Genomic DNA, 10,360 nt, shown 5'->3' with positions numbered 1-10,360 from the left:
TTTTTTTATATATACACATCAAACATGATTTCATAACAGCATCAGCTTAATTTGTTACTTACAATATAAGGAGCTTTTTCTTTGATTTTCATGAGTGTTGGATTCGGAAGGATGGGTCAAATCTTTAAGCTTTCTTTAAATACTGGTTGAGTAAAAAAAAAAAAAAAAAAAAAAGACTAAGGATTTAATTTATCGGCTGACATTAAATTTGTAAAAAGAAAGCAGATATAACAAAGGGAGTTTAGTATCAAGAAGTGAGCATTTTATTGACAAGAGAGACTTCATATGAAAGAAAAATAGAGTACCACCAGCAAAAAGTGCCCAACCATGTCTGCACATGAAGAAATTCAGATCTGTACAAGTGGATATTTCTTCATTTGTGCAGTGACTATCAGACCTCCAAGAGACTGCCCTTCTCCACTGCCAGTGCAGATATAGGTCATCGTGGTCATGCTTCCAAGTGGTTCTGCCTCTAGTAGAAATAGTAAGGATGATTAATACACGCCCATCATAAATTTAAGAAAGGTGTACTTACTGTAATATTAAAAGGTTTAGTCAATCTTGTTCAAAGCACAAATATGAGCGTCACACTTGATTTATACTAAGAACAGTTGAACAGGAAAGACTTTCAGTTCTTGTTTATCAGTTGTTTTATGCTGTAACACCTTGGCACTTCAGTTCCTTTCTTATATATATGCTGTATTAGGGTGATACGATGAAGGGTACATACAACTGACATATGGCCATGCCTTTACAACCTGTATCAGCTCAAACATTTTCAAATACAACTTTAAGAAAGACATTTGACCTTAACACACTTCACCAGTATTGTCTGCAGTGCAGTGCTGAAGCTGAAGACTAAGTAACCTTCCTGTAACACATGCTGTTCTCACTGCTGGCCATTTTTTCTTAAATTTTTACAGCTCTGGCTGGATGGACAGTAAGAGGAAAGTCCTGTTGAAGAGCTGGGTATATTTAGCATGCTTCTGGGAGTTCTGTCCAAATGATGCACTGACTCATTGGAACAAGCTTTGTAGAAGACGATTTAGTAGTAAATACAAGCTAACAGCGCAAATATTCCCAACCAAGTTAGACAACTACTTTATACTTCTTTTTTTCTCCTGAGATACCTTTGCAACACCTGCATATAGTCCTTGGCTGTGAGCAGCTATACATGATATGCAAACATTGTCTACACGTATATATGTCAAAAGGTTTAGCTGGCAAAGTACCTACTGAGTTAGCCATAGTGTCCGCAGTGGATAGCAGTCTGTCTCCAGATAAAAAAACATACCAGTCAAATATACGCAGAAAAAAAATTGAGAGTCCAGGAACAATATTAAATTCAGCTCCATTTCAACCTATACAATTTTGAATCAAGAAAATACTTTTTTATTACTAAACATGTACATTCCAGCTTACTCATTTACATGAAAATCACCTCTGTGGAAACAGTAACTGGCCCAGAAACACATTATTATTTATTTAAATTCCATGCTGAGTATGCAGATCTGAAAAGGATATGGGACAGACATTCAAAGATATTTTGCTAACTATTAATGCAAGTTATATATCAGGTTGGATTTTCAAAATAACTAACCAGTACTCAAGCTTTCAGAAATCCCTTCCAATGGCAGTCTGCTTCACTGGGCAATGTACACATCTTTTATTATTTTTGTATTCTGTAGACATTAGGAAATGGTGCTGTGGGGAAGTGCAATCTATATAGGTGGAAGACAGGACTGAATAACCATATCTAAGACAATTTTAAAATGGCAAAGTCACATATTTAACAACATGATAATATTGAATAGAAAAAGAATTTCTTATTCCCTGTTATATCTTGTAGTACTTTAAACTGAGTTACTATGACATTCATTAATCACCTTCTTTCCAGCTTTAGCTTTGCATTTATGTATACATAAGTACAAACCTTAATTATCCATCAAATTCACACTAGTTGTGACAGCAAAGAGCATTCTGATCACCTATTTTCCTTGCTTAGTACTTGTTCAGAAATCTTTCAAATTTAACATAAAGACAGAAAAAAACCACAATGTTACCTATCTTTTTGTTAGCCTGAGCTACTGCACTGCCATGAAAAAGAATACATACATGTTTTACTTGTGTATGAGCACACAAATGTCACTTGAATAGTTTAAAACCCAAACCCCAAAAAACTGAAATTAACATTTTTACCATCATATTGTTGAGTGTTTTAGGTATTGCAGAAGTTTAAGAAGAGATTTAAAAGTAAAACAACAGAGAACTGGTAAGCCTACATCACTCCTCTGTTAAGTATTAGTTTATCATTACCCTGGTGTATTTTGTCTGTTCTTTATGAATCTGTAAAAAAAAAAAGTTTGGGAATTGTTTTATTTTATCAGAATTAGCCCATTTTCATTCTCAAGACATGATTGTATGTCAGGCATTACTTACAAAGATAAAAATCAGTTCAACTTATGTATTTCATCTTTCCCACTATATTAAAATCCAAACCAAATATTTTTTCAAAAACACCTTCCTAAAGCATACATAAAAGACCTTATTCTAGTACGTAGATATTACAAATAAATTAGAAGTAATATTTTACCTATCTGTACGTCAAATTCTACTTCTAAACTTCAAATCTTTTGTCCGTATCCCTTGACTCATGGTCTTTCAGACCACAAGGTATTCAGAATTGAGCTGATGTACAATTATTAGGAAATGCATGTCCAGGTCCAAATCATAAACTTTTCCTTCCCAAATTGCTGGATTTGCTCAGATTAGAAGAAGACTCCATTTTAAAATCTAAAACTAGTGGGGCATTGAAATTTTTTATGTATGTGTTTTCTTGTTTTCAGTCTCTATCTTTTTAGTTGTTTCCATGCCAAATAATATATCAATATATCAAAATTATAAAAAGTAATCATCAAACACTGCATATGGAAAAACAGCAAAGAATTGACACAAAAAAAAAAAAACCTGAAAGTGAGTAACAAAATGAAGTAGTACATCAAAACATCAAGAATCTCACTGTAGGTGTTCCTTTGCCAAAAGGGTCCAATACTTGATCTATGTTACACTTTTTTTTCTTTTCTAGGCAGTACCAAAGGTGAAATGTCTTGAAATAAGCTCTTAAGTGAGAGAAAATTCATTTTTTCATTTACTGATTCTACTCATTTGAATTAATGTACATAAGTCTTACTCTGTTGAGATTCACAGTAATGTAAAACTATTAAGAGGACATTAAAGAAAGTGATTTGGGTAGTTTAATTCTTACATTAAATTCTTCCTTAGTCTTTAGTCTCACTGTTTTTATGATCACTACTTAATTAGTTAAGAAACAGGGATTATTATTTTTTTTTTTTTTATGAAACACATTATGAAGTTCTATTTTGCTCTAGTCTAGTCTCCTAACTTTTTAAATATCATGACAGACTAAAGGCAGTTGTAAGAAATAAAGGACTGGATATCCATACATTCAAACTTTTTAAAAATATAAGAATCTCTAACACTCCTTATCTTGTTTTGGTACAATTTATTGTCCTCCATTTAATGCCATCAATAGAGCAATGCAACATCCAATCTAAAGGCTTCATTATAACACAGCACAACTCATTAAAGTCTACGTCGTATAAACTGCAGTAATGAACTTTACCATCCCATATTCACTCAAGTGACAATGCTAAAAACTATACTTTCAAAATTAAAATTTTGTGAGGATAAAGAAATAACTTTCCCAGTGTTATTAGAAATAAAATTATTCAGAACATTTTAGCTATAACTACAGCACACAAAACTAAACATTTCATCCAAGCAGATACTTCTCCTGTAGATCAGTCATTGGCTGTGTTACCTACTGTAAGTTTTAAGTCAGAGCATAATCAGGGCTGCATATTATTCAAAGCAGCAGGAGGCTGAGAAAGACAATACTTTGGATGGCAAATCTTCAGTTACAATTTTAATTTCTAGTTGGTTGAGAATTTACGTGTGTCTTTAATCAGGTTATGGAGATCACAAGTTTGTATAATTTGCCATAATTTCATTGACATTAACAGAGTTTACAGACATTGAATATTAACTACAAACCACCCTGTGTGTCTGGTCATACTAACTTTAGAGATGGGCTCAAACCTTTGCATAGCTGGAAACTTTCACTTCCTTTGTAGATTAGTAAAAGTTCTTTAAATGGCCTAGATTAATCAAACAGAAGCCCTATAGATTTTACTGTGTTTCTGTTGTTGTTGTTTTGTTTGTTGTTGTTTTTTGTAATTGTCCATATGCTTGGAGAAGACCTTAAAACTAACGAAATTCTCCTGTAATCACTTACTGCTGGCACCTAAACAAATAACACTTTACAAGGCTTACAATGTAATGCTGACTTCCTTTTAGTGATGTAATGGGAACAAGAATATACTTTTGTGATTTGTCTTGTACTTAAGTTCTATCATAACTAATTACAAAACCACTTTATAACACTTGGTGGATTAAGGGATTTTTAAAATTCAGTCCTTCAGGAATGAAAGTTAATAAAGAAGATCTGGTTGAAAATATATAATAAATAAATGTAGGCAAATCCACTACGTACAGTGTTTTCAAACAATTACTGATGTTATCAATTTGTTTATACTTGGGGATTTGTTCCTTTTGATGGCTTTGACAAATAAAAGTGAACATTAAAACGAAAATGTCTTATTTGAACACATTAGAATTATTCTTAGTTTGCTTATTCAGTGAGCCTCTATACTGATGTATCTTCTAATTAAAATGCAGTAAACAGTTCAATTTGCTTCATTTTAAGTAACTAACAGTGAAAATATTTTATATGTTTTGTTTCTATACAACCTGGAACAATTTTTAAATAATCACATCCCATACCCCTCAAATCCCAAAAGATGCTAAATCTAGTGAATCAGAAAGCCTATTTTTTCTTTTTCTTTTAAATCTGAGTGAATACCGTAGAGCAAGAAGACTTCACACCAGTCACAGAAGTAAAAAACAGTGACTTCAAACAATCAGCAGCTGTTGTCTACAATACAGCTTTAATATTAAGTGAAATCTGTTCATGCCTACTTTTTTTGTTGTTGTCATCTACAGTGGCTCCCTCACACAAGATAAGCTATGCTACAGAAATGCCTCTTCCAAGTATTAGATTCAGTGTTTTGGATCTAGATACTTTTATGTGTTTTTTTTTGTTTTGTTTTGTTTTTTTTTTGATCTCTGACAAAACCAAATGAAGCATTTTAAAAGTTTTCCTTATTGAAACTAGATACTGTAAAGCAAGAGAGCTGTCAAGGTACGAAGGGAATAAAATTGATTCTAGGAAACAAAGAACTGGTTCCTCAAAGCCAGATAAATAGTAATGTTAATATACAGGAAAAAAAAATTCAGTTATTGCACAAATATTTTCAAGTAAGACAAAAATAAATAAGCAAACAAGCAAAAACAAACCCCACAAAATTTGGAAAATTTGCAGAATTTCATCCTTTAAAACAAAAGAGAAATGACTTTTTCAGAGGGACAACTTGAGAATTCTTCACTGACTAATTCTACGTTATAATAATTTCTATAGAAAAACAAGGAGATTGCTATTACCTAAATTACCATTTTGTGTGTATTCAATAGCTACTACAGTCTGGGAAAGTGGGAGAACGTACTCAAGTTTAACACCTTTTAAAAATTAAATTCATTAGCTGTGATAAGAGCAAGACTGGAGATTTATCACAGACCACTGAAGCATTTAACTGATATTCCAGTAACCTTTTTACTCCATATCAACCTGAACAGCCTTCTCACAGCACAATCAATGAAATGAGCCTGTCCATTCCTAATAGGTGCTGCCAGGATACAAAGTTCTAAGTTCTGAAAGATTTAAAAAAAAAAAAAAAAAAAAAAAAAAAAAAAACCAAACAAATTTTGCCAGATATTTTTGAAGAAACTTTTAGAATACCATTCTCTGAGATTAATTTTTCTGCTGCAAGGTATATAATCCATAAATATTAAGATGCTATAATTACAAAGTAAACAAGAGAGTCTGGCAAAACAGATTATGGTAACAAAGAGAAAATAGATAGAAAGCTTACCCCTATCCTGGGCTCATTTACAAAACTCGAGCAGATCTCCAGAAGAGATCCTTCCCCACTGGTAGCCAGCTCTTAAATAGGTCTAGGATGGATGGAGCCTGGCGCCACCCCTTCCGGCAGCACAGCTGAATTGCCTTCACCTGTGCTCCTCTGGCTGACTCATTGCTCGCCTCAGGTGATCAATCAGAGGTTCAGGCTGTGACTCAGCAGTTCCCATACACAAGGTAACAGAAAAGAACGTGCTACATAACTCAATGGAATTAAAAATCAAGCAAATCATTTGATTATGAACTTCAGCACATCAATTCTTCTGGTTCACACACGCAAAAAAAACCTACCAGAGTTAAAGGATTATTAAAAAAAAAAAAATGATGGCAGCTTTTGATTAGGAATTAATTATTAAAAAAAAGTATTGATATAGTGCTGAAAATATTTATAAGAATAACAAAATGCTTATTCACTTTTTGATTGTGTAAATTTAAAAAATATTTTCCATATTTTTAATTATGCTTTTTTTTTTCTATTCAGTTATTCAAAGTATACCCATACAAATATAATCAAGCTTCCTTGAGGTCAATGACAAAATTTTGTAAGGTTTAAAGATAAAGAACTTGGTCCTTCTATGCAGCAAGACATGAATAACATACAAAAATTAATAGTATGTTTTCATGCTGATAAATTACTAGATGTGTATTTGCATATAAAGATAAACCTATCACCATCAACATTTCTGCAGTCAACAGAATCATCTAACACTTATATTGACACTTTTATGTGAATTCTTCCATAGATATAATGTTACAAGTAACATAGGCAATAAGAGCAGTATAAAAGAGTTCATATAAGCTTCATTTTTCAAATAATAACAGCACAAAAATTGAGTTACAACTTTCTAGTTAAAACTTGTTTTTTTTTTCCATGTTCCATTTAAAAACTCTTAAAATTCAACATGATAAGGTTTAAATCTTTAATACAAATACTATTGATATTTTTCAATAAGAACAAAATTACTAGGTGCAATAAAACTCACAAACATTCAAACATCAAGGAAAACAGTAAAACAAAATGGAAAAAAGATATCTGATATTAAGCTATTAGAGAATGCTTGTAAATTTTTTGTAAGTACCTAAATTATTTTCCAAGTTTAATTCAATGACAGTATAACTTTGTCTGCCAATAATTAATCACTTCTAAAAGTGGAATAGAGTTCAGAACAATGAAGAATAAGTGAGTGTGTTCAAGAAATGAATCACAAAATGCCAGTTGACGGTAAGTTGTATCTGAGCCATCATTGTGCCCTGGCAGCCCAAAGGGCCAACCTTACCTGGGGGTGCACCTGGCCCAGGCGAGGGGAGGGGGTGCCCCACTGTGCTCTGTGCTGAACAGCTGCACCTCCTGCAATGGGTTGGGTGCCACTATATAAGGAGGACATGAAGATATCAGAGACTGTCCAAAGGAGGGCTACAAAGATAGGGAAGGGTATGGAGGGCAAGACGGATGAAGAGAAGCTGAGAACCCTGTGTTTGTCCAGCCCAGAGCAGAGGAACTGAGATGTCCATGGCAGCTGCAGCTCCTCACAAAGAGCGGAGGGGCAGCGCTGAGCTCTGCTCTGTGTGACAGCAAATCAATTGTTTCTGAGTAACTGTAGAAAATACTTTGTGAATGTGCATTTTAAGTTTTAAAAGACAGCCTATTTTCTACTTTCCAAAACAATTTTTTTTTTTCTTCTCATTGCTGGAGCTGTCTTACAGATTAGTTCCACAGGATCCAAGCCCAGGTTCAGTTTTGCAGAACCCCAGCAGACAGGAACACAGCTCTAACATAGACTGTCACACAAGAAGTCTGAACATCTAGACTTGCAGTTCACATGCAGAGAACAGCCTATTATAAACTGTGAGACTTAATTTGTCATCCCTGAGCTCTAAGTTGAAGATCTTGGTTGTACTTTTCAGCCCTGCTCCTCCTCTGTTTGCAAAAGCAATAACCTCAGCTGGGATCTGTTAATTCAAAGAAAAACTAATGCCTGTGGAGGTTTGGCATACATAAATCAACGTATCCAAAAGGCAAATATTTCATCCGGTTCCTCACCGCTCTCTCAAGAATTTAACAGCATCTTAAATACCAGAGAGACAAATATTAAAGATAAAAAGTTATCTTCTAGCATTTTGTCTAATTTCGAAGGTAAGGAAAAAAGTTTTGCTCTTTCAAAATAACATAACTCCCTCAGTATAGATCTCCTTAAGCTTTTGCCTGAATGCTTAACCTAAATTTACTTGCGTTCTATCACATTATACTTAACTACAGTCTTTTTCTGTGATCATTAAAGCAAAGCCACTCCTTCATTTCTCATTCACACCTTCTAAATTTTTTCTTTTCCCTTACATCACTCTAATCATTTCTTGGTGTTCTGTGTTTTCCCTGTAGTTGTCAAGAGTACTACTGAATTAAACGTATTTCTCTTTTTGTACTTTGCTGGTCACTCACCTTCATTCCATTATTCTCAAGACAATAACTAAAGTGAAAGGGGAGCTTTGAAAGGCAAAGCAAGGTTTTACTGTTGTAAATATTTTCTCCACAGATATTGTCAGACATCTCACTTTTTCCTACTAAGAAATATTCTTGCACATTTGTATTCTGAAATACCGGGAAATAAAGCTTGCCTGCAACAGTAGGCTTAATTTCCACTGCAGTACTTTTTAAAAAACTTATCTTTAGGACTTGCCTTCACAATGGCATGCACTGATATGCCTGCATAAAGGCAGGGTCAGCAACTAGGTACAGTGCAATAGCTTTGAAATTAAAAAAAAATAATAATTTCACAAGCAACAAATTTACATGTAAGTATGCTTTTTTTCCAAATGAATTGCAGGCTTGTGGTATATTTGTCACATATATTTTATCACAGAATAACCTGCAGTGATTTTTTCCCTAAATAAATATTGAAGTAAAAAACTTCCAAAATTTAGGATAAGGGAAAAAAGAAGAAGGTAAGAAATGTGAAGCCCTCTTTGAGGCAGTGGCTGTTTTATCTGTTTTTGAAAACATAAAAATTACATTGTCCTCTGTCCATGAGTTTGATTTTGATTCAATTTGAAAGACAAAGCTCAGAGCAGCAGATGAAGAGGAGCTGGAAACCAGGGAGGTAAGGCCTCTCTCCACTGAGAGGTGGAGGGCTGAATGCCTGACCTGCGCACAAGCACAAGGCAGATTTATGGTTGAGAGAAATAGGAATTTGCAGCCGTTGTCATAGCAGGGCTGAGAAGCAAGATCCAAAGATGGAGAGCTGTTTTCTCCCGTGAGGAATATTGAGTCCCTATGGAGAGCAAGCATGCAGTGCAGCCAAGAAAAGCATCTGGGCTGTGACACTGAACCATGGTAGTATGGCCTTCCAACATAACCTAGGGCCAGAGGTGTGTTTCCATTGAGGAAATCAAGGGATCAATCCCCACCAGGAACTTTATAACCTTGCTCACGTCTTCCCTTGACCATCTCTTCCATCAGTGACAGCCACCCCACGAAATGACAGTAACCATTACCAAGGTATGTTACAGCTTGGTATGCCACGTAATAATTTTTCACTTCTTTATATTTTAATCACACCTGAAAACATTGCAGGTATCTCATGAGTTCATGTACATGCATGCCAGCTCTCATCAGGGATCCTACCCTGCTTAGTGCATTTGAGCTCTCAGATTCAGTCCTGTAACAGCTTGGATAATCACAGAAAGAGTGACAAGTCAGTAAAAGGTTCTTTAAAAGGTAATGGCTCTTTGTTTTCTGTTTCTCCATTTACAGTGACTTAGGTAGATTTATCTCATCAGTAGTGTTCTGATAAGGAGCAGATTAAATTACTGGCTTTTAAATTCTCTAACATTACAAGTATATATTTGCACATATGAACAGAAGACTATCAAAACTTCTGTCAAGATAACTACCAACCAGCAGAAATGCCTTAAAATTGTAACTGTTTGGTAGTAATTCAATTTTTTTCCATACCAAAGACTAGGTACTTCGAGCTGCAACTAAGAAGCAGTATTTCTTTTGATGATGGTAAAGAGAACAGGGAGTTTGAGAGAATTTACTGCTATTCTGTAGTACTAGAACAGGGTGAAATATTTTTCTCCCTTTAAAACATCAGAAATAACACTAAAAAATATAAGAATTGTTCAGTAAGTTAATTCTCTATGCGGTATAGCTGGAATTGCAAAAGACCACAACTATTTAACCTTTATGCTGTCCAGAACTCTACTGCTCTGCTATTGTAAAGAAACGCTATGATGGTTGTTCTTTTT

At 34.3% G+C, this 10,360-nt stretch overlaps 1 long non-coding RNA gene across 1 annotated transcript in view; it reads right to left on the bottom strand.

The window, feature by feature from the left end:
* Positions 1–310: 310 nt before the first annotated feature.
* LOC122154975 overlaps positions 311–10,360 on the bottom strand; it is a 33,737-nt gene continuing 23,687 nt past the window's right edge. Inside the window, exon 4 of the long non-coding RNA XR_006167067.1 lies at positions 311–472. This is a non-coding gene — a long non-coding RNA (uncharacterized LOC122154975). The remainder of the gene's footprint in view (positions 473–10,360) is intronic.

The sequence above is a fragment of the Centrocercus urophasianus genome, unplaced genomic scaffold (assembly GCF_019232065.1).
Source record: "Centrocercus urophasianus isolate 14NV4802_14NV808 unplaced genomic scaffold, USGS_Curo_1.0 seq_11, whole genome shotgun sequence".
In the NCBI taxonomy this organism is placed as follows: Eukaryota; Metazoa; Chordata; class Aves; order Galliformes; family Phasianidae; genus Centrocercus; species Centrocercus urophasianus.
The sequence above is the reverse complement of the archived record's forward strand: the minus strand, read 5'-3'. Positions and strand labels throughout refer to the sequence as shown.